Source organism: Bubalus kerabau, chromosome 7 (assembly GCF_029407905.1).
Source record: "Bubalus kerabau isolate K-KA32 ecotype Philippines breed swamp buffalo chromosome 7, PCC_UOA_SB_1v2, whole genome shotgun sequence".
In the NCBI taxonomy this organism is placed as follows: Eukaryota; Metazoa; Chordata; class Mammalia; order Artiodactyla; family Bovidae; genus Bubalus; species Bubalus kerabau.
Window position 1 is genome coordinate 30,280,779 of NC_073630.1, and position 24,850 is coordinate 30,305,628.

Sequence of the window (24,850 nt, forward strand, 5' to 3'; positions counted from 1 at the left end):
ACAGTGGGAGAAGTCATTTCCACAGATTAATTGACAACTATCAAAAGCAGATTATATTTCATTTAGTGAATTTATATAAAATTCTTTCATCTAATATTTTATATTAATATTGTTGAATATGTAGGAAATATGCCAAGTCCTAAGGGACAGAAGCAATCGCATAAAAATGCTAGAAATTATCTTTCCAATTAATTTCTATTAAAACAAATAATCTAAGAATTCAAAGAAATATACAAAGCTACCTCTTTCTTTGTAAAGCTAAATTAAGTATTTAGGACACTTGAAAGTATAAATGGAAAACCATATTCTATGTATAACTGAAAAATTATGACTAAATTCAGCAATTAAAACTGGTATAATAGATATTTAAGTAGCTTGGTATAGTACATATGGTTATGATACTTAAATTGTCTAGAAATAATATACTGTGTATCTTATATAATACACAGATGATTAACTTTCTCTATGAAAATTTTCAGCATGCATTAACACAATAAAAACCATTGATTATATTTTACCACAAATAATTGAGACCCAGAGTTATTGATTGTTGAACTTTCCTTTGACTGTGTTTAAAATACGTTAGTTTTTACACTGAAGGTACATGTATACACAATGACCCTCTTTATGGAGCCAGTGTTTTACTAAATCCCTTTTTGTCCCTCTACAAAAGGGCAAGCTTAGCCTACCGACAAAACAGCTGAAAAGAACAGTAGCAACGAGTAAATGTCCCCCTGCTGGGTCTATAAAAAGTGTCCGTTCCCATCATGAAGAAGGCGGGCATGTAACATGGTTAGAAGCAAGTACTGGAGCTATTGTGCATTGTGTATGATCTCGAGTAGAGAAAACCATCTGTCCTTTTGCCCTGAAAAAGGACCCCCTGTGAGCCTCTTCTCATGGACCATTACAGCTTCCGTCAACCCTAACACTGCACAGGCTTTGAACTGATGTCTGTCTGTCACAGAAGTTCATCACTGACCACTTTTCCCCAGGGGTTTCATGGGGTTTTAGGCTGAAGTGACCAACCACGACCTAACAAAAAGATTAGTGTGTCCAGACACAAAGCAAGATAGAGATATGAGGGACCCTCTTTGTAACATCCTGCCACACAGAATAGAAAACAGTGGATGTAGTCAACTACAGAATATGCAGAGGCGCCCGAGGGAGAAGAAAAGAGGATTTGGAAAGGGACTCTGTCTTCCCTTGGAAACAAGTGCTCTTTACTGCCAACAGGCATTTTCCTGAAGAGTTGTAATAATTCTGTCTCTTTATATAAGAAATATTACCAGAAATGACAATTTCATTCAACCTCAGGCAAAATGAAGAATAGAGTGCAATGTTAGGTTTCTCTCTGTAAAGTTTTATTTTAGAAGGCAATCATTGGTAGAGCTATAGAATTATAACAGGCCCTGGGGTTTGTCTACATACCACCCTGCTGCCAAAGCAGTAAACGCCTTCCTACAAAACCTCTGACAGGAAGCCACGTGAGGGTCCTCTCTCAGCCTCCCTCCTCTGGGCAAACGCCCATACACTGTCCAATGTTAACCTCAAAGACAATCTCTTCTCTAGTCCTCCCTGGCTCACTCTTCTCTGCTTACACTGCTCTCACAGAACTGATAACATTTAACTATGCTTATTACATGTGTCTCTTTTTACTAGATGATAAGCTCTCAAGGATAAAGGGGCTTCCCTGGTAGCTCAGCTGGTAAAGAATCCTCCTACAAAGCAGGAGACCCAGGTTCAATTCCTGGGTCAGGAAGATCCCCTGGAGAAGGGATAGGCTACCCACTCCAGTATTCTTGGGCTTCCCTGGTAGCTCAGCTGATAAAGAATCCACCTGCAGTGCAGGAGACCTGGGTTCAATCCCTGGGTTGGGAAGATCCCCTGAAGAAGAGAAAAGCTACCCACTCCAATATTCTGGCCTGGAGAAATCCATGGACTGTATAGACCCTGAGGTCCCAAAGAGTCAGACATGACTGAGCAAATTTCACCTTCACTTTACAAAGATAAAGATTATGTCATATTATTGCATATACCTAAGACAGTGCTTGACACATAGTAGGCAATTAATAACTATTTTCACTGTCATTCTTGAAATCTCCCCATGATAGACAGCCCACCACAGCAAAAGGAAGCCACTTTTTGAAAAATTGAAATGTAGTTGATTTACATTGTTGTGTTAGAAAGGAAGCCATTTTTAAACAAGAACGTTGTTGGGAGTAAGGTACCAAGATTTACTCCTGTTAACTTCTTCCCAGATCCAAGTTCTGCCCTGCAGTTCTAAGCAGACATCATCCACCACACATCTGACAATAGCCACCCTGCTTCCTTAACATCACTACCATCTCTAGCTCTTGTCTTTTTCAAGCTAAGTGTTCCTATTTTCTTCTGCTGTTATTCCTTTAAGATAAATTTCAGATGTTAAAAAATATATATTTTTTGGATGATTTTCATCCTCATTGCCTTTCATCCCTCTAGAACTGCTCTCATTTGTCAGTATTTCCTTCAAAACTAAACAAAATACCACATGCATGGTTCAGTCTGTGCATCACACAGGAGAACTGCTACCTACTTGTCCCAGGCACAAGTTACAAATGCAGCCTTATATGTTCCTCTTCACCTTCTCCTTCTGCCTGTGCTTCTGAAAGGGATGATTGAAAACTTCAGTGGGATTAGCACCTCTGTTTTCTCCATGAAAATATATTTTACCAACCAGACAGGAAACCCCTGTGCAAAGTCCGTCATCATTCACACGTTTATACTAATTTCTAAAAAGCCTCAAATAAGCAGTTGCTTCGAGTAATTAGCCTGATTGAAAGACAAGAGGCAGGAGTGGGGCAAGAGATGGAGGAAGGAAAATCTTACTGATTTCTCCAGTTTTGAAAGAGAATTTCTTCTCAAAGTATGTAGCAACTAATTTGGATTTTTCCTGTAATAAATATCAGAACTATGTCCCAAGAAAATCTGGTTTCCTACACTTCAATAACAAATAAGAGTCTTTATTGAAAATATTAACACATAGTTTCATAGAGAAATTTCACTTAGTAGTAAATATCAATGCCTTGGAAGTCTTTCATAGACCTGAGATCATTTCCATGTATCTGATTCTGTTAGGGGAAGCACACTGACTGAAACTGCCCCCACCCTCCACCCCGGCCAGGCCCGTTAGTAACCATTCGCATGAGTTGTTTTATGACATGAGATCCTGGTAAGGAATACAGAACTAATAAGCCACCACCAACCGGAAGAGTTCGGGAAAGGTCAAAAGGAGACACCTCGTGTCCGTCCACTTCCCAGAATCCCTCTCGCTAGCATCCATCTTGGCTGGGCGATGCGTGCGCCACCAGGAAAGACTCTGAATTAGAATGATTGGCCAAAGACAACCCGGAAACTAATTCCATCACCATAAAACCCGAGACTGCGAGACACATGGCAGATCAGTTCTCCTGGGTTCCCTTACCCTGCTGCTCTCCACCCGGGTGCTGTTTCCCAATAAAATCTCTTGCTTTGTCAGCACATGTGTCTCCTCGGACAATTCATTTCCAAGTGTTAGACAAGAGCCCAGTTTAGGGCCCTGGAAGGGGTCCCCTTTCCTGCAACAATTCTACTTCTTGCAGTTCAATATTAGAGTTTTTCTGGCCCAATTAATATATCTTATTATCATTATGTTACACCATGACTTGCATGTGAGTATTTTCTCAACTCAATATGTGCTGTTATTTTAATGAACTTGAGTTGAATCAGCACATCAATCCAGGCCACCTCTCTGCAAACACAATAATAGAACTTGATCTATTCATTTTCAAATCCATTATAGTCTACTAGTCAGACAGCATGCAACTATGGAACTTTATAAATGTACAATGATTATATCTTCTGTCTAGCATTCATATTTCATATATGTTAAAATGGTATACTGAAATAAATATTTGGCAGCTTCATCAAAGAAAAAGGCTAGATGCCTTAAACTATATATTTTTTAAAATTTAGTCCTATAGTTTCTTGAGAAATGTTTTTTATGTTCTTCCTATGAAAGCTATTTTATAGAACTGAATGGCCATTTATCAGTTCTTACAGAATTCTAAAGAACTAAATATACTATCATACATATAAGAAATGCATTTCTTATGAAAATTTACAATATGCTACACTGAGTCCTTAGGTCTGGCTAATTATGAGAAACAGCCTTCTCTTAATGAGGTAGTTAAAATAAGAATATTTCCCCCAAGGACTACCTTTCAGTTTCAATTCTGTTCATGAAGAATTTGGTGACTTGGACAAGGGGTTCACCTCCCTTGAAGAACTCTCAACAAATGATTTTTTTTAAGAAAGTAAACTAATCCTCCAATTTGTTACAACTGGTTTAATGTTTAAGTTTAAAATCTTTTTAAACTGTAGTTATGAGATTTTCATAGTCAAGGACCAAGGAATGCAATTGATTTAGTGTTTAGCCATTAAGAAGGTAATTTTGTGATTTTTTAAAATATATATATATATACCTCTCATAATTAAAAGCAAACTATAAGTTCTTGAAAAGTTAAAAAAAGTGTATAAAAGCAAATAATCTAATATAAAAGATATGTTAAAAAAATATGTTTTCTAAAGAACAGATCACTTATGAAAAAAAATCCTACAATTAAGGGTTCAAACATGAGTCATTGTTGTGTTGTGAAGTTGCTCAGTCGTGTCCAACTCTTTGCGAGTCCATGGACTGTAGCCTACCAGGCTCCTCCCTCCATGGGATTCTCCAGGCTAGAGTACTGGAGTGGGTTGCCATTTCCTTCTCCAGGGAATCTTCCCAACCCAGGGATTGAACCCGGGTCTCCTGCATTCCAGGCAGACACTTTAACCTCTGCACCACCAGGGAAGCCCCTTAGTCAGATCTAATAAAGAAATCCCAATCTAATGATTCTAAGGGTACTGAAAGATGTGCCAGGGTCTAGCAGCTAGCAAAGGGTCTACATCATCTTATGAGGCAGCTACTTTTCATAGAGGTCTTCCACAAACTGACCTACACTCCCCTGCTTCAGAGCAAGCATATTCTCATAGAAGCCTTCAGAACAGAGCCAATGCAAAAACACTTTCTTCTTTGGTGATGATCCTTTTAACAGCCTAAATAATCACACTGAGATTCAAACATTTTCATTGACCTTCAACTGTTGTCTTTCACATAGTGAACGCTCCCTCTCTGGGTCTGCTTTAGGACCGAAGAAAGCATACAAATATTAAACACTTCAACAAAGGCCTGAACAAAGAAGATGAAAATATGAGCAAATTTCAAGTATTCTCCTCTCTTTACCAAAGTGCGTTACTCTATGTTGAAAAGATATTTTAAGGTGAAAAACAACCCAAATGTTTATCCATTGACAGTCTTGTTTCAATTATACATCCATTCAGTGGGATTGTATTTAGCTGTTAAAGCAACAAAGAATGAGACAGTATTGCCTATAAAAAATTCTTGCCAAAAATGCTTAACCTGAATCTTATCGATTTTAAAGGAAACACACCCTTTTGGCTCTGCGAGCAGCACCATGGCGGCTGGCAAGAACAAAAGCCTTATGGAAGGCAGAAAAAACGGAGCCGAGAAGAAAATGGTTGATCTATTTTCTAAAAAAGATTGGTAGGACAGGAAAGCACGAGCTATGAGAACTATGGAAAACACTAGTCACAAGAAGTCAAGAAACCAAAATTGACCTGATGGCCTCAAGGGTCATGTTTTTGAAACAAGCCTTGCTGATCTGCAGAATGATAATTGCATTCAGAAAATCCAAGATAATTACTGACGATGTTCAGAGAAAAAAAACTGCATGACTAACTTCTGTGGTATGGATCTTACTTATAAAAAACGTACTCTATGATCAAAAAAACAGCAGACCATGATTGAAGCTCATGTTGATGTCAAGGCTAGTGTTCGTTATTTACTTCATCTGTTCTGTGTTGGCTTTACTAAAAATCTCGATAATCAGAGTCAGAAGACCTCTTACACCAAACACTAGTAGAAAGACCTACTGAAAAAACCTACAACTTTTTAAGACATTGTTTAATTTTTCTTTTGTGATTAAGAATGAAACCCAGCAACTATAGATTATGAGGTTGCTATGAACTGACTTTATGTCACAACCTGAAAATTGCTGTCTTGAACAAATCCCTGACATCAGCTTGCTATATTTTTAGAATTTTTCTCTTTTCCAAAAACAGGAAAGAAAACCTAGGTTCCAAATAAATGCGGTATTTTTTAAAGTTGGGGGTGTGGGAAGAACAGTTATTTTGACATTTTTAGATTGCTTTTTAATCAAACAGTAGAAATTCTAACTTTGCAAGGACGGACTAGCACTCCATATCTCAAGCCATCTTTGGAATGTTTAATTGGCCTGAGTGTCCATTCTGGAAGGTGCATGGATCTGAGCTGACTATGCCCTAAAGGGGCAACTTGGTCCCGCAATGGTCACAACTAATAATCTACTCAAAGCATATTTTTATATGCAAGAAGTACAATAGCTTTCAATGGGAAAGGCCACCTCCAAGTTCTTAATGGTTATTAATCTGTTTTTCCCCAAAATACTGGATTAACAGATTATGCCCAGCTGGTTAATAAGGAGCGACACTAAAGTAAAGGGGCTTCCCTGGTGGTTCAGTGGTGAAGAATCCGCCTGCCAGTGCTGGAGACTCAGGAGACGTGGGTTAGATCCCAGGGGTGGGAAGATCCTCTGGCAAAGGAAATGGCAACCCACTCCAGTATTCTTGCTTGGAAAATCCCATGGACAGAGGAACCTGGTGGGCTACAGTCCATGGGATCGCAAAAGAGTTGGAAACAATTTAGGGACTAAACAAAAACAACTAAAGTAAAGTGATTAATAGAAGGTGTTTTGTTTTAAGACTATAGCTCTATTTTGTAGTAATATAAGCCCATTTCCTAGGCACTGTAGTAACTTTCTTCCTTGAAAACACTTCTCTTCTCTGAAAACCTCTAGAACAGGGACCATTCTTTCTAAGTTACAGTCAAATGCAATTCCATTAATATAATCATGTATTCTCACTGAGTTTCCAGAACATGTCAATATGCCATCTTGCAGGCAACAGAAAACCAACCTAATGGGAAACTGATGAGTCACACTGTTAAATTATGTTTTTGCTTCAAGTATATTTTTGAAACTAGTTCACCTCTCCATGAAATCCTGTTTTTATATGAAGAATAAAGTTCATACTAAGCAATTCTTCAAATATTCCAAAAATACAGTAGAATGTTGATAGGCTTCTGGCTGCATTTTAAATCCATCTTTCCAATGAATAAAAGCAATAGAAATCAAAGTTTCTGCAAAGCCTCAGGACAAAATTTCAAGAACAGTCAAGTGCTTCAGAAATGATTATTATAATCAGAATACTGGCTTCCCTGGTGGCTCAGTGGTAAAGAGCTCGACTGCCAATGCAGGAGACTTAAGAGACATGGGTTCGATCCCTGGGTGGGGAAGATCCCCTAAAGGAGGTGATGGCAACCCACTCCAGCATTCATGCCTGGAGAATCTGATGGACAGAAGAGCCTGGCAGGCTACAGTCTATAGGATTGCTGAGTCAGAGATGATCGAAGTGACTTAGCACGCACTCACTCTTATGAACTTACGAAACTACAATATTTTCCCATTTATAGCACAAAAACTAAACTAGAGCTAAAGGGTGAAAAAATGAACAGACTTTGGAAGGAATTATGAGGAGATTTCACTTAACTATAGAATCAAGAAGAATTTTTAAATATTTTAAAATACCATTTCCTAATTCCTTTTACTATGGCTGTATTACCACCCCACTTCAAGAATTCCCTACCATGCTAGAGAGGGCGCCAAGAGACCAACGCTTTTATTCACTTTCTATGTAATTCGTATGCATTATGGGATGTAGAAACATTCATAATATTTGAATTACCAATTCTATTTATAGGTAATATAGGCAATCCACACAAAGGCATAAAGATATAAGATTATTCACTGTGAAGTTATTTTTTATAACTTAAAAATAATCAAAAGGCATAAAAAGAGAAAAATTGTTAATGGGGAAAGGGAGCAACATAAAGGTAAGGGAATAAGAGATACAAATTACTAGGTGTAAAATAAGCTACAAGAATATATTATACAACATGAAGAATATAGACAATATTTTATAACCACCACAAATGGACTATAATTTTAAAAATTGTGACTCATTATACTGTACACCTGTAACCCATAAATACTATGTAGTAGATCAGTAAGTTGCTCAGTCGTGTCCAACTCTTTGCAACCCCATGGACTGTAGCCCGCCACGCTCCTCTATCCATGGAATTCTCCAGGAAAGAACACTGGATTTCCTGGAGTGGGTTGCCATGCCTCCTCCAGGGCATCTTCCCAACTGCAGGGATGAACCCAGGTCTCCTGCATTGCAGGCGGGTTCTCTACCTGGGCCACCAGGGCTATACTTGAAAAGAAGAATGTTTTAAGTTATCTGAATGCTGTTAGGTGGCTGTTACACTCCAATCTGAAGACAGAACACCCTAGTTTAACGAAAGCATTTATCCACCCATGAACAGGTGGCTCTTAGACATATAATTTTATCTAAACAGAAAAGTGTTCCATGACCATAAATGTTTAAAACATGATACATTATATTCCCCATTTTGGACATCACAATACACATATCCTACAGTAAATAAATCTGCTTACTCAGTGCATCTCTAACTTGTCTTGAAACTTGTTTGTTAACATGAAGAAGAAATGGTGTTCTAGGGAACACAGCTGGACACATTGAGATAAACAAAAGACAACAGTACATGGATAACTGTTATAAAGACAATTCCTAAGGTTCTTATAAATAGATGAATGGTAAGCAAAAGGGAAAGACTACTAGAAAGCCATTTGGTTCTCTCCTGAGCTCTCTTAAGCTTGGGCATTTCATCACAGAATCAGAAGAAAACCATGTTGGTCAGTTCATCAAATTTCCAGATCATATGAAGCCAAGAAAAGTTGGAAATGTATTGAAAGAATCACAATCCCAGCAAGTCCTGAAAGGCTGGGATTTGGGTCTATAAAAATAGATGAAAATCTAGTGAATACAATAGAAAGTCTTGATTTGCCTCCCCACTCCCCAAAAAACCAAAACTGCAAAATCAAGAGTGAGAAAGACCTTAACAGAAGCATATGTGAAAAATACTTAGAGGTTTTCATCAATATTAAACTCAGTGTCAGTTAATAGAATTATGGAACCAGAAAGAAAATTACTGTCATATTAGGCTGCATTTGCAGTAGAGTATATAAAACCAGGGAAGTTTTCTTCTCTTTCCTCCTCATAGATGACCACCAGGCATCTGAGGCTTTATTCAAATCAATGTGCAACATTTTAAGAAAGAAGCAGACACCCTGAAATGTCTCAATAAGTCAATGGCATTTTAGAACAAAACTCTCAATAAGAAATTAGAATAGATGATATCACATATTTGAAGAGTTGTCACAAGACAGAGATATTTGAATTCTTTTTTATGATGCAGGGCGGGATGGTATACAGAATCAAATGGTGAATGCCCAAAAGATGAATTTTAACCTAACAAACAGAAGAAGCTTTGTAATAAACTGCTCGAAAGATTGAATGGTCTATTCAAGACATAATAATGAGTTATGATCATTTAGTCAGAATGTCACCGAGGGAATTCAACTATCAGGTACAATGTTAAGTTTGGATAGCCTTTAAAGATCTTCACAACACTGAGATTCTAAAATACTATCAAAGACAGCATTAACATTTGGAGACATTATCAAGAACCACAAAATACATTCTATATGGAATCAGGGATACCAGTGCCAATGGGTACTGGAGGCTGACTCGGGAAATCCAATTTTCACTTTTCAGGATTTAGGAAGTTTATCGTTAAAACAGTCATTATTAAAATTTAAACTATATAACCTTACAATGAGATAAATTATATGAAAAACAAAACTAGTCAACACCCAAACTTATCGCTTCCTAATGTCACTTTGTTAGCTTTCAAGTGACTCTGGTGGGATAGTCACATCTTGGAAATCTACAAATGCTATAAATTGGGGCTTCTTTTTTTAGAGCAGTTGTTAAATATTTGTCATCAGCATATCACTAGAAAACTCAGCAGTGGCCACAGGACTGGAAAAGGTCAGTTTTCATTCCAATCCCAAGGAAAGGCAATGCCAAAGAATGCTCAAACTACTGCACAATTGCACTCATCTCACATGCTAGTAAAGTAATGTTCAAATTTCTCCAAGCCAGGCTTCAGCAATACGTGAACCGTGAACTTCCAGATGTTCAAGCTGGTTTTAGAAAAGGCAGAGAAACCAGAGATCAAATTGCCAACAATTGCCGCTGGATCATTGAAAAAGCAAGAGAGTTCCAGAAAAACATTTATTTGTGCTTTATTGACTATGCCAAAGCCTTTGACTGTGTGGATCACAATTCTGAAAGAGATGGGAATACCAGACCACCTGACCTGCCTCTTGAGAAACCTGTATGCAGGTCAGAAAGCAAAAGTTAGAAATGGACATGGAACACCAGACTGGTTCCAAATAGGAAAAGGAGTACGTCAAGGCTGTATATTGTCACCCTGCTTATTTAACTTATATGCAGAGTACATCATGAGAAATGCTGGGCTGGAGAAAGCACAAGCTGGAATCAAGATTGTCGGGAGAAATATCAATAACCTCAGATATGCAGATGACACCACCCTTATGGCAGAAAGTGAAGAACTAAAGAGCCTCTTGACGAAAGTGCAAGAGCAGAGTGAAAAGTTGGCTTAAAGCTGAACATTCACTTCATGGAAAATAGATGGGGAAACAGTGGGAACAATGTCAGACTTTATTTTGGGGGGCTCCAAAATCACTGCAGATGGTGATTGCAGCCATGAAATTAAAAGACGCTTACTCCTTGGAAGGAAAGTTATGACCAACCTAGAAAGCATATTAAAAAGCAGAGACATTACTTTGCCAACAAAGGTCCATCTAGTCAAGGCTATGGTTTTTCCAGTAGTCACGTATGGTTGTGAGAGTTGGACTATAAAGAAAGCTGAGCACAGAAGAATTGATGCTTTTGAACTGTGGTGTTGGAGAAGACTCTTGAGAGTCCCTTGGATTGCCAGGAGATTCAACCAGTCCATCCTAAAGGAGATCAGTCCTGGGTATTCACTGGAAGGACTGACGTTGAAGCTGAAACTTCAATACTTTGGCCACCTCATGCGAAGAGCTGATTGAAAAGACCCTGATGCTGGGAAAGATTGAAGGCAGGAGGAGAAGGGGACGACAGAGGATGAGATGGCTGGATGGCATCACCGACTCAATGGACATGAGTTTGGGTGAACTCCAGGAGGTGGTGATGGACAGGGAGGACTGGTGTGCTGCGGTTCATGGGGTCGCAAAGAGTCGGACACAACTGAGCGACTGAACTGAACTGAATACCTTTCATCAACGAGTATTTATTAAGCTGCCACATGTACAACATCAGGGTGTGTAGAACAAAAGTACAAATCAAAGCAATCTTCCTTCAGGAAATAGGAAAAGAACTAGGTAGCAATGCTTAAACTTTTTTAAGTGATCTGTCTTCTTATTGTATATATTGTGGTATGTCTATACAACAGATTACTCTATAGCCTTGAAAAAGAATGATGTAAATCAATTTGTATTGGGAAGATACACAACAAACTAGTAACAGCAGACTCCTCTGGGGGAGGCATTGTGTGCCATACAAATGTTTGTTTGTTGTCATGTCATATGTATGTATGATTTAATAATAATAACAATGTTATAATCAAACACAAAGAAGGAGGTCGACCTGGGGCAATACTTTCTCTCTTTTACCACAAGGAGGAGAGAAGGGAGCAACCTTGACAAAAGCAGTAGAAGCAGAGATAGAATGCTTAAAGCTCAGAGGGTCCTACACCGGCTGCCTCCAGATGAGGGGATGATACTGTTAATACGTCCTGAGTGTTCTGATCACCTTCCATCTCCTATTCTTCTAGAGGAGCCTGCTGAGGAGCTGATATTCCTGCCTTCCTTACTCACTGGGTATCCAGATGGCTCAGTGGTAAAGAATCTGCTTGCAACGCATGAGTCGCAGGAGCTGCGGGTTTGATCCCTGGGTCAGGAAGATCCCCCTGGAGGAGGAAAAACCAACCCACTCCAGTAGTCTTGCCTGGAGAATCCCACGAACAGAGGAGCCTGGCAGTCTACAGTCCATGGAGTTGCACAAGACTGAGCATACAATCACATCCTGCAATCACTGGCAGTGATTTCGACCCCTGGGGAACATCTGGCAATGTTGAAACATTTGGTGTATTCTAGAAAGGGAGTGCAACTAGCATCTAGTGAGGAGAGCCCAGGGATGCTGCTAAACATTCCACAGTGCACAGGACCACCCCACAACACAGAATTATCCAGCCCGCAGTGTCAACAGTGACAAAGCTCAGAATCCCTGCACTCCTGTTTCCTTAAGGCCACCTGAATGGACTCTGTCCTTTAAAAGCCAAAAGTCTAGCCAAGTCCCAGAGATTCTGTCCTCACTAGAAAACATGGCCATAGAATCTGAACTGACTTTTAAGAAAGCCTGCAACTCTCTGTAAAAATAACTGCCAATGGAAAGTAGCCTGCAGAAGGGTTAAAAACGTTACACTTGACCTAACAACCAACTCACAGAGATAATTTATCCTGAGAAAAATCACCTAATTGGCATGTAGCCAGCATTTCTCCAAAGTATCACAACATTCATTAGAGAACTTTTCCATTTTCTAGAAAAAGTTTTTTAAAAAATCCAAGTAACTTCTTTAATAACATGTTGCTATTTTTGAATTCATGAAAAGTAAATGAACTAGAATTATGAGTTCAAATACCAATTATCATTGTAGTTTTAAACCCATTAAAATTAGATACAGTTGGCTACAGGCTATATTTTTCTAGCTTTTACTTCCCTTGTAGTCCAGTCTGCAGTTTCAACACCACTGTTCCTTTGTAAGAGTTTAGCAGCCTACTTATTTCTTTAAATAGTAAGGCATATGGCACAGGGTGTCATTCATAGTAAATGGCAATATATATTTTATTAGTTGAATAAAAAGATATTTAAAGACTACTGTACACACGATCCCTTAGTCTTTGTTAGAGTTGGTTGGAGTTAGGTAATACCAGAGGTCAGTTACTACCTATAAAATAGAAATTTTACATACTAATATACAAAATATTTAATATTTATAATTAACTCGCTCCTCCATCTAGTAATGAGACTCTCAGAACATAAACTGCTTCTGAAGAAGGTAAATATTTCCCTACCAAAAAAGCTGGCCAATGACCATGTAGTTCAATGCATCACCACCCACCCAGCCCCTATTCTAACACACTTTCTTCCAAGAACATATGGGAGGGCCATTATATAGCTTCAGTCCTTCTTCTGCCAAAAGTTCAGTGGGTTTAGTCAAAAGGTGGAAGCAACTGAAACAGGCTGGAGCAGAGAAGAGTGTCTATACCCCTGGGCAGCTGAGGGCTGAGCTCTTTGAGATGGTAAGTGAACAGTGTCCACAGGTATCAGGAGAAGGGAGGAAGATCAAATAAAACAGAGACAACAGGAGAGGTAACTGGCCAAGAACAGGAAATAAATCTCAGAAAGTGAAAGTGTTAGTCTCTCAGTCATATCCGACTCTTGGCGACCCCATGGACTGTTGCCCACCAGGCTCCTCTGCCCATGGAATTTCCCAGGCAAGAATACTGGTGTGGGCTGCCATTTCTTACTCCAGGGGATCTTCCCGACCCAGGGATCGAACCCAGGTCTCTCACATTGCAGGCAGATTCTTATACCATCTGAGCCACCAAGGAAGCCCAGTATGGACTAAAGACAACTATCTGAACTGGAAACACATGAATGAATATGAAGGGAATTGGTTGGAGTGCCCAGTGAAAAGCCAAAGTAGTAAATAAGATAACTGAAGTCAAAGCCAGGACGTCCAAAATAGCAGCACAGAACCCCAGAGCCAGCCACATGCTCACACCAAGCACATGTGGTCTGTGTAGAAATAATTGCTTGGGCATCGTATCCCAAAACACAAGAGCAAGGTCAGCAATTCCTCCTTTTACATTAGAAGAACTACTCATTGATACCCAAACACAGGAAGCTGAGTCTTCCAAAGTGGTTTCTCCCTTAAACAAATTTTCAGCGTTACCATTTTAAAGGCCACTTATGTCCAGGATACTAGTAATACAGGCCTAGCAATCAACACTGCCACCAAGGGTCTAGTAAATGAAGCATTTAAAGTCAAACTGAAAGGACAAACATTTTTTTTTTAACCTAAAAGAATTTTTTCCTGTAAAGTTGCTTTCATGTAATGTGGGGGAAAACATATGCTCCAACAGAAAACTATGCATAATCTAGAGCACACCTGTCCCACTTACCCGATTCTTTGGAAGGTATTGTAAAATGCTGTAAGTTGTAGATAACTAATACCAAAGTCACATAACTAGACACATGGGTGGACCTACAGACTGTCACACAGAATGAAGTAAATTCAGAAAAAGAAAAAGAGATATCATATATTAAAGCATATATGTGGAATCTAGAAAAATGGTACAGATGTACAGAGGCACAGACATAGAGAACAAATACATGGATACTAAGGAAGGAGATCCAACCAGTCCATTCTGAAGATCACCCCTGAGATTTCTTTGGAAGGAATGATGCTGAAGCTGAAACTCCAGTACTTTGGCCACCTCATGTAAAGAGTTGACTCATTGGAAAAGATTCTGATGCTGGGAGGGATTGGGGGCAGGAGGAGAAGGGGATGACAGAGGATGAGATGGCTGGATGGCATCACCGACTCGATGGGCGTGAGTTTGAGTGAACTCCGGGAGTTGGTGATGGACAGGGAGGCCTGACATGCTGCGATTCACGGGGTCGCAAAGAGTTGGACACGACTGAGTGACTGAACTGAACTGAACTGAACTGAAGGAAGGGAAGGAGGGGTGGATGAGATGGGAGATTAGGATTGACATATACACTACTATGTATGAAATAAATAATTAATGAGAACCTATTTTACAGCTCAGGGGATTCTACTCAATGCTCTGTGCTAAATGGAAAGGAAATTCAAAAAAGAGGGGAATTTATGTATACATATAACTGATTCACTTAGCTGTGCAGCAGAAACTAACACCACACTGTAAAACAACTAAGCTCCAATTTAAAAAACTTAGTGCATTAAAAAAATTAACTGTTGTCTATAGACATGCAAATTCTGCGTGCAACTGATTTATCTCCCTTACTGAGGAAAAGTCCAGTTTTCCCTCCATTTATATATTAATTTCAATATTCTAGATCTATAAATATATCTGTCTTTAAATTCTACTTTGAACTGGTTATCACATCTTACCAGTTACTTCTTTATTGATTCAAGTAAAATCCTTAACACATGTTCATTGATTTTACCTTTTTTGGAAAATTATCTTTTAACAGTAATTTTGGGGAAGCAGTTACTTTCTGAAATTTGATAGAATACTGACATTTGCCATTGATGTTTTCTCAGTTATGTTGCTGGATTTAATCACAAGTATAATATTGCCCAGGAAAAGCCTAGAGGTTTGGGGACCTAAGGATGACAAAGCTTCTGAATGGTCAATTTAGAGGCAGACTATAAGCCAGGTAAAGTGTTATCCACAGAGTAGAGGAAAAATAGAGTTATATTCATGCTAGAGAAGAAGAGAGGATGGAGAGGAGAGAGGTTTGACTAGAATGGGAGCTTTTATTTGAGAGCATAGAAGATCCTCTATTTTTGCAGTTTCACAGATACATGGCTACACCCCAAAGATAACCTTGTCCATTCTATTTGCCAACAACAGCTCACTTTAGCGCAATGCTTATTCATGGATACAGCCTGATAGAGAATCACATCTGTCTCTGGGTGTGTTTGCTGCATTCATTCTTGGTAAATTTTTAGGAGTTCAATGAACATTATTAATTTCACCACATCCTATAACTGCAAAAGCAGTGTGAACATTCAAAATGCTAGTGGTATAGCATTACAGTTAAACAAAAATGGAGACCTCAAAAACCAGAAAGTGTACCTCAGACGTCTCAACTCAAGGATACTTTCTGCCTTAACTTTTGGGGGCTTCCCTGGTGGCTTAATGGTAAAGAATCTGCCTGCCAATTCAGGAGACACGAATTTGATCCCTAATCTGTGAAGATCCCACACGCCACGGGGCAACTAAACCCGTGTGCCGTAACTGCTGAGCCTCTGCTCCACAGCAAAAGAAGCCGCTGCAATGAGAAGCCCATTCACCGCAAGTAGAGAGTAACCCCCGCTCACCAAAACTTGGGAAAAGCCAATGCAGCAACAAAGACCCAGAACAACCATAAATAGATTTTAAAAATGTTTAAGTTTTTCTAAAATTAACTTTTTAACATTCTAAAACTGGCATTAATAACATAAATTTTACTACCAACACATAGCATTCCTTATACAGAACTTGATTGCAGAACCAAAGCAATATTCAGGACTATATCCTCAGAAATAGTGGAAATCTAGAACATTAAATAACTATGCACAGAAGGAAACTATACAAGAACATAAAGGCCCTAGCTCCTTTACGTGTGTAATTTCTCCATGCTAGAGTTCTTTTATTAAAAACTTCCAGATGCATAACATGTATCGTAATACTAAGCCACGCTGTCAAGCTCACTGCTTAAACTCCTGGGAAGTTGTCAGTATATCTCTACCGTTTTACAGTAAATTCAGGGAATACAGTTTGTTTGATTAGACTTTTTACAGCTCACAGTAGCTTTGGCTGGCATAAATGGTCTTTCCAGCCATTAGTACCAGGTCAGCCTATCTTTGCTGCTCTGTCTTCTCTCAAAAGGCAAAGTAACTACAAAGTCATTTAAAAAAGAAAAGTCATTTTTCTCTTCCAGACTTCCTGAAAGCCCATAGTGTATTAAGAAGAAAATAAACTGCTCACCAAAGTTCAGTAACATGTACAGTTGTCTCTTATCTGCCCAATAAGACAATCAATGTGTTGCACTTGCCCAAACTACTGTCCACGACTAGCTACTCAGTACAGTAAACAGCACCGCGGAGGATACTGGATGTTCATTTCAGAGGGAGGAAGAGTTCAGTCTTTCAAACTTATTTTTGAAGTATTTGCTACAGAATGCTTGTACCCAGATTTACACTTTCTTTCTGAAAGGTATTACATACATCCCTTCAGCATTGGCTAAAATGTTTTTAATTCCTATTATTATTTAAACACAGATGTGCAATTCACATATTCACATTACCCTGTCAATTTAAATTTTAATACATAAACATCAGTTTAACACAATAAGAATCAGATCAAAAAGACAGTCTCAAAGATCTTACAAGTATCTTTAATGACAACTTTTCCACAATATAAATTTTCTATAAATAATATAATTTGGGGATAGTTATCCTTTTTATCAGTTCAGTTCAGTCGCTCAGTCGTGTCCGACTCTTTGCAACCCCATGAATCACAGCACGCCAGGCCTCCCTGTCCATCACCATCTTTTGTATACTACTTTGCAAACCAAGTATTCACTATTAGTTTAGAAAATCAATTCCTTTAAATACATATATAAAAGAGGCAATGGATTGCTCTAACTTGGTTAGGAAGCTTCATAGACATATCCAAAATTACAGAATAAATAAAAATACATAGGAAAAAATATGAAAACACACACACACACAAAACTGTCAAAGAAAAACAACAATACTGCGACTTGGAAGCTTAAAAAATAAGTGACTTTAAGAAAAGGGATGAGATGATTACCTGACAACATAGTCCCACGTTCAGTTATACAATGCACTTTTACAGCTTTCCAGCGCTAATTCTATTATTACATCTCCTTTGCTAGACTACTAAAACTATTAAAGGACAATATTTTATTAACAGTCCTTTCTGGATTCCATTCATTTTAACATACAATTTTGTTTCCATCCTCCCTTGTAATGTTTCTAGTTACAGAATTTTGGAGAGGGTTTATGTATCAACAAACACATAGTGTGTCTAAACACAGGAGCTGGGATCACACTGGGGCTTGGACTTTGAGTAAACTATTAACAGTATCCAAAGGATTTCTAAAATTCTCTGGAGTTCTTCAGGGGCCACTATGGGGGAGTGAGGTGAGCAATGGAAAAAAAGATCAAATAAGGTTTTGGCCTCTGTCTCCTCTGACCTCCAAGGTTAATCACTGTGTGTGTGGCTAACATTATATACAATTTTATATACTGGATTTCCTCATAAGATTTCATTTTTTTCTAAAGTTTCAGGCTCTTTGAGAAATGTTGGAAAAACCCCTGAACCACTTGACCTCTAAGATTTGTATTAACTTTAATATGCTTTGGCCCTGAAAATCCTCAGAGAAAATGTTTAAAAAGCCTAGGGATAAGGATAATTAGTGTATGTAGAGATAAACCACAAAAAAAGTTCTCAACCAAATCAAGTTGACAGATCTTCATTATGATCATTATGAACTTTTATAGCTAACTTTCTATAGAGAACTCTACAATAAGCCCTAGAGATACACAGATACAAACCAGAACCCCAGCCATGGAGCTTATAAATGAGATTGGTAGAAATGGACTCCCAATCCACTCCCTCAGGAAGTCGACTGCAATTACTCTGTGAAACCACATAGTAATTAGCATTAGGATCTGCCCATGAGAGACACATGGCCCTTGACACATTTAACTCATCTGACACCCAACCAGGTTGATAACCATCCTCAGAAAGGCATATATTTAAGATCCTTGTGTCCATTCAAACTTTGTCTGCTCTGACATTGAGCCCTAATTTTTTCAGTAGAAAGATGATTTTTAGTATTCCAAAGTTCACTGGCAAAGCCCTAGAATTTGCCAGCAATTCTATATGACTTTCAGGTCAAAAGGTTGTTTTTTTTCCATGGTTTATGGGAATGTGTTATCTTATGATCATGTCCTGCACATTTTTAAAATGCCAGCTGGATTTTGGAGCCCTTAAGACACAAATCAATCCTGGGTGTTCACTGGAAGGACTGATGTTGAAGCTGAAACTCCAATACTTTGGCCATCTGATGCGAAGAGCTGACTCATTTGAAAAGACCCTGCTGCTGGGCAAGATTGAGGGCAGGCGGAGAAGGGGACAACAGAGGATGAGATGGTTGGATGGCATCACTGACTCAATGGACATGAGTTTGGGTGGACTCCGGGAGTTGGTGATGGACAGGGAGGCCTGGTGTGCTGCAGTCCATGGGGTCGCAAAGAGTCGGACACGACTGAGCAACTAAACTGATTTGAAGACACAAATTGGAGTTTCACAATTCCTAGAAAGGTAATACAAACAACTTACCTTTAATAACTGTCAGAACTGACCTAAAGATACAGGAATATTGAGAAAGAACTGTGTCAAAGTTCCAGGCACATTTGACTTTAGTATATAAAGGATCAAAAATAATACCACCATTCTGGCTTTGTAATTGACTGGATGGAGAGACTCCTACAAGATTTTTCTCTCCCATTAGCTTCTGCAAGAGTAAAAGAGGATGTTGGAGACAGAGAAAATTGCTCTTACTCTCTTAACCATTGTCCAGATTTATAATAGGAACTCTAAAGTACCAAGCTTGCTACATGATGGTAAAGAGATATGATTTCAAGAGATTACAAGATATAGGTGGCTTTTTTCTCCCTTCCCACTCTCCTTACATCTGAAATATTTGAGAAAAGAAGAATACATTTTACCTTTGCCACAACCAGACCTATTTCTGCTGTTGTTGCTGCTAAATCGCTTCAGTCATGTCCAACTCTGTGTGACCCCATAGACAGCAGCCTTCCAGGCTCCTCTGTCCCTGGGATTCTCCAAGCAAGAATACTGGAGTGGAAGTGACATATTCTGACTATATTACCATAATGCACAAGCTAGGGCTGGCTACAATTCATTCACTTAGCCTAAATGTGAAAACAATATTTAAATATGTGCTGATTACATTTAAAATATAAAAATAAAAACTTTGTGTACATAATCCAGAAGCCTAGAACTCCTAAAATCAAAATTGTTATTGTTGTTTAGACACTAAGTAGTGTCCAAGTCTTCTGCCACTCCATGAACCATAGCCCGCCAGGCTCCTTTATCTGTAGGAATTCCCAGGCAAGAATACTGGAGTGGGATGCCATTTCCTTCTCCAGGGATCTTCCTGACCCAGGAATCGAACCCTCAACTCCTGCATTGGCAGGCAGATTCTTTACCACTCAGTCACCTGGGAAGAAGCCCAAAATCAAAATTATGATTATCCAAATGAACACATAGTTTTTGGCATTTCTGGCAAATCAGACAAACCAATCAGACTAAGAGGCACAGTTTGACAAAAATTAAGAATACATTCCAACTAACGTATTATGTGATGACTGAAGTTGCAATGGAGCCTCCAAATGAAATTATGTCAAAAGCATGATAGCAATTCCAAACAATTCTTGATTCTGAGAAAGTACAAAATAGAAGCACAAAATCTTCAACTGATAAGCTCAATTACATTTAGTTCGTTTATTCTAGTGGAATACCAGCCTCAAGTTCATATATGTGAATTTATCTGCTAAATAACTAAATTTTTGACTAATACAGAAGTGCAATTTACTAGATTATTTTAAATATTTTAAAGCTGATAAGACAGCCTAGTCTTCAAATACAGATGGAAGAGATTACTTGTTCCTTCCATTAAATTTTTTTTTTTTTTGAAATTAGACAAAGCATTTATTTAAAAATCCATGGGTTATTGGCAGAAAAATGGGAAAAGGAAACAAAGATCTAATGGGATAAATAGCAAAACAACAAACAAAGTGATAGATTTAAACTTCATCATTATTAATAATTATACTGAGTCCATTAAACTTTTCCACAGTAAACAATTTGAGAGGTAGAAGTCTACTAGGAATTTAAGTGAGAAGCAGGTGACATAGTCCTACTGGTTCAGCTCAGTTTCTCCTCCTAGTGGTCACAAAGGGAAGGTGCCTGCCCTCTGGTGGCATTTCTTCAAGGAATCCTGTTACTTAAACAACACAGAATATTCCTATGAAGAAATATATGATACCAGTGAAAAGTGCTCAATTTTAAGTCATAAGTGAATTTCCAATTACTTTTGCCTCCCACTTAAAGCATCTCCTCCTTTTTAAAAGTTGACCATAAAACATTTTTACGTTGCAAGGTTGCCGAACACAATCCAAATGAAACAGCAATGACGCATGTCTACACCTTATCTGGGTGTGCCGCAATCATTTTTAACACAAATTCTTTAAAAAGGTGTTAAGTATCATGGTGCATTAAATCACTGCATGGAACTTGACATGTATTGGCAAACCAGGGAGGACGGGAATGATTCTGGGTTTAGCTGGGCTACTGCGTCAACCCAGACTGACTCATAACATGGTTTTCATATTCTCAGCTCCCAGCAAACCACCAAGTAGCCTTTATGAAGTGGTTCATCCTCAGTTGCTCCACCATGTCCAACTCTGCGACCCTACGGATTGTAGCCTGCCAGGCTCCTCTGTCCATGGAATCTTCCAGGCAAGAATACTGCAGTGGGGTGCCATTTCCTCCTCCATTAAATGAAAGGAGGAACTAAAAACACTTTTTCATAATAGCTTTTAGATGGTATCCACTCAAGATAACATAGATTGATGTCATTTTGATGAGTGTCTAGTGAGGCTCCCCCTGCAGAAAACAGTGTCCCCTTGAACTGTAAGAGTCCTGATTCTGGCGTGTTCCCCACTAGCCCTCCATTCACCTAATCTTGTCAATGAAGCAATGCCCTCCTTCTCCATCCCTAAACCTAATCTTGACATTCAAACATGCCAGGAAGTTGGCTTTGAACACTTACAAACCATCAGAAGCACAGAGGTTATCAAGGTCCTGAGAGGCTACTTGTACCTATACATTCTTCAGCTGAGCTGGAAACAACAAACCCCTGCACAGAATGTATACCCTTCTCTTAAATAACTCCCAGCTTGAGGAAAGAAAAACAGAATTACTAAAGTAAGAAGGAGAAAAGAGTATTTGAAGGATTTGCTTCTCAATGACTTTCAGACAAGAGAAACAGAAGAGAAGCTTAAAAAGAAGAGAACCTGCTTCAACAAGCAATTTGTCCTCCGCTCTTCAGGTGAGAGGGCATTTTGTCAGCTGTCACTGCTGGACCAACTAAAAGTGTTACACTCAAACGGCTGTACTCATTAGGACTGAAACCATTTAACGTGAAGGCTTGGAGGCACTCAGATGTCACATTGTATTGTTTGGCCTGAGTAGAGGAGGGGAATGCCTGCTAGTCTCATTTAAATAACATTTATGGCATTTTAATTTGCTTTCTTTCTGCAAACTGCTTCTGACTATTCTTTGCCTAACATAATTGAAAATCTATACATTATTATGTCCTTACTTGATTCACTCTTTCCATTCATTTTGTAGCCGGTAAAGAAAAATGTACAGCGGTAAGTGAAAAACCATGTTAGTAGGAAATACAGTTTTATATGATAAAGCAGATTTATGTTAGCAAGGTAATTTAAAGGTCTTTTCATGTGATGGGGAAGGACGCACAACCTTAAAGTTACAGCTAACATTTTCCACCCCAAATCGAGAAGTTGCCACAAGAGGAGTCACCAGAGACTGTGGCATTCATATTTCTGAATCAGAGGTATTTCTACTTACCGACATTTAATATGACTTTGTATCCAACCATTTTCATGCACTTGAAGGGTGTGGAAGGACCTCAGAAATTATGGGATAAACCTTTTTATTTCTGGCTAGACTCACTGAGTAGATGACTAGATGCGCTACACTACGTCATCATAACCTGCAAATGCAGAGGAGCCAGATTCAGTGGAACTTTTCAGTACCACCAAGTAGGAAGTTTCACCTCTTATTCAGCCCAAATCTCACTGTTTTCCGAAGAAATGTAGAAAAACAGATCAACCTGCTCTCTACCACAGCCTTTTATATACTAGAGGCGCTTTTTGTTTCAGTTGGAAGCAGTGTAAACAGCTATCAGTGTACCTTCATCTGGCCATAAATTCTTGGAAAGACAAAAGCCAGGTGCACTTTTATCCATTGCTAAAGTTCTTATTTGTAATCAGAAGCCAGATTGTCTCATGTTATGAGTTTCTCCTACTATGAAAGTCTCTTCCCGCACGAAAAGGAAAGAAAATCCATAGTATTAACAGTATGGATGAAATTTTGGTCATGTGCTCCAAAGCACACTGTACTTTCTCTGGGTTGTACTTGTCAGGCTGGTGAATTCAAGTCATTTCAAATATCTGCCATCCTCATTGAAATGTAAGTGCCATGAGGGCAGATATCAAGTCTGCCTTGTTCATCAGCCTTTTCCCTGTATCAAGATATTTAGCACACAACAGGCTCTTCATACCTGGAGGATTGACAAATGCCCTTCGAAATCATTCTAGTCCAACACTGCTATCTGGGAGATACGAAAATAGAGTCTGTAAAAGTCATTCCTGAAAGTGATTTCCCTGAGATTGTATAACACATTAATGGCAAAACCAGGGTTAGAACTCTGGGTTTTTTTTTTTTTTCCACTATATTTTTATCAAAATTTTGTTATAAGAGAATTAATATACCTTATTCAAAAATAAGATTTAAGAATAACCTATATATACTCAATCCTAAAGGAAATCAACCCTGAATATTCATTGGAATGATTGATGCTGAAGCTGAAGGTCCAATACTTTGGCCACCTGATGCAAAGAGCTGACTCTAGAAAAGACTGATGGTGGGAAAGATATAACGCAGGAGGAGAAGGGGATGATAGAGGACAAGATGATTGGATGGCATCACCGACTCAATGGACATGAGTTTGAGCAAGTTGTGGGAGATGGTGAAGGACAGGGAAGCCTGGTGTGCTGTAGTCCATGGGGTCACAAAGAGTTGGACATGACTGAGCAACTGAACAACTCTTTGGGACTCCCCCAAAGTTCTCTCACTTGCCAGACAAAATAGCTTCAGGATTTTTTGTTGAACTAATTTACAGATCTATAGTCCATGACCCCAATGACAAATAAGCAACCCCTTGGTCAGGACAGGCTCTCTATCTGAATATACCAGGGTCTATCATTAAAACAGTCCTACTGGTAGATCCTGATTGCTCCTCCAGAAATGCTGTCATGGAAGAAAGTTCACTACCAATCATCACAATTAGAACTCTGGATTCTTTATTGCCCATTCACCTTCTCTGCCCATTTCGCCACAGAGGTTCTTTTCTCTAAGACTCTGGGCAGGCACAGCTGATGAGTAAGGTACAGAAACCTTTGTTATCTAAATACCATTTGTTTATCTGTCTGGTTCCCAGTGGTCTTTATAACTGGAACATAGAAGCCTTCCCATAAATATGCCTAATCTGTACATACCTTATGTAGGACTCTAAGAACAGAACCCCAAATGGGATTCTACAGCCATTGGAAAGAGCCGATTTATTCTCTCCTATGAGGCTCAAGCTTTACAGAGGCCAAGCCACAGAAGTCAGCTGAATTTCCATGGTTCAGCTACTGCTAAATCAAATATTCTACTAAACAGAACTCTAATTTGTATGGTTTTTAACTTTTTATTTTGAGGTTTCTTTAAAGCAAATATTCAAAAAATAGACCTTCTCCTGAGCACCTGAAAAAAGTAAATGTGAATTTTGGGGAATAATGAAGTGATCTAAAATTGGGTTGTGGTGATGGCTTCCCAGCTCCATAAATTGTTTTTAATTTTTTAAATCATATCCTTAAATACTATAAAATATACTTCAATAAAGCTGTTAAAAAATAAGCATGAAAATTAGTCAAAGTACTTCTTTTTGTAAACATCTG

General features: G+C 38.7%; 1 protein-coding gene and 1 pseudogene across 1 annotated transcript in view; one reads left to right on the forward strand and one right to left on the reverse strand.

Moving 5' to 3' along the window:
* Positions 1–24,850, reverse strand: part of COL25A1 (collagen type XXV alpha 1 chain) — a 494,071-nt gene that overhangs the window by 463,468 nt on the left and 5,753 nt on the right. The window lies entirely within an intron of this gene.
* LOC129657597 (40S ribosomal protein S3a-like) lies at positions 5,532–5,996 on the forward strand (annotated as a pseudogene).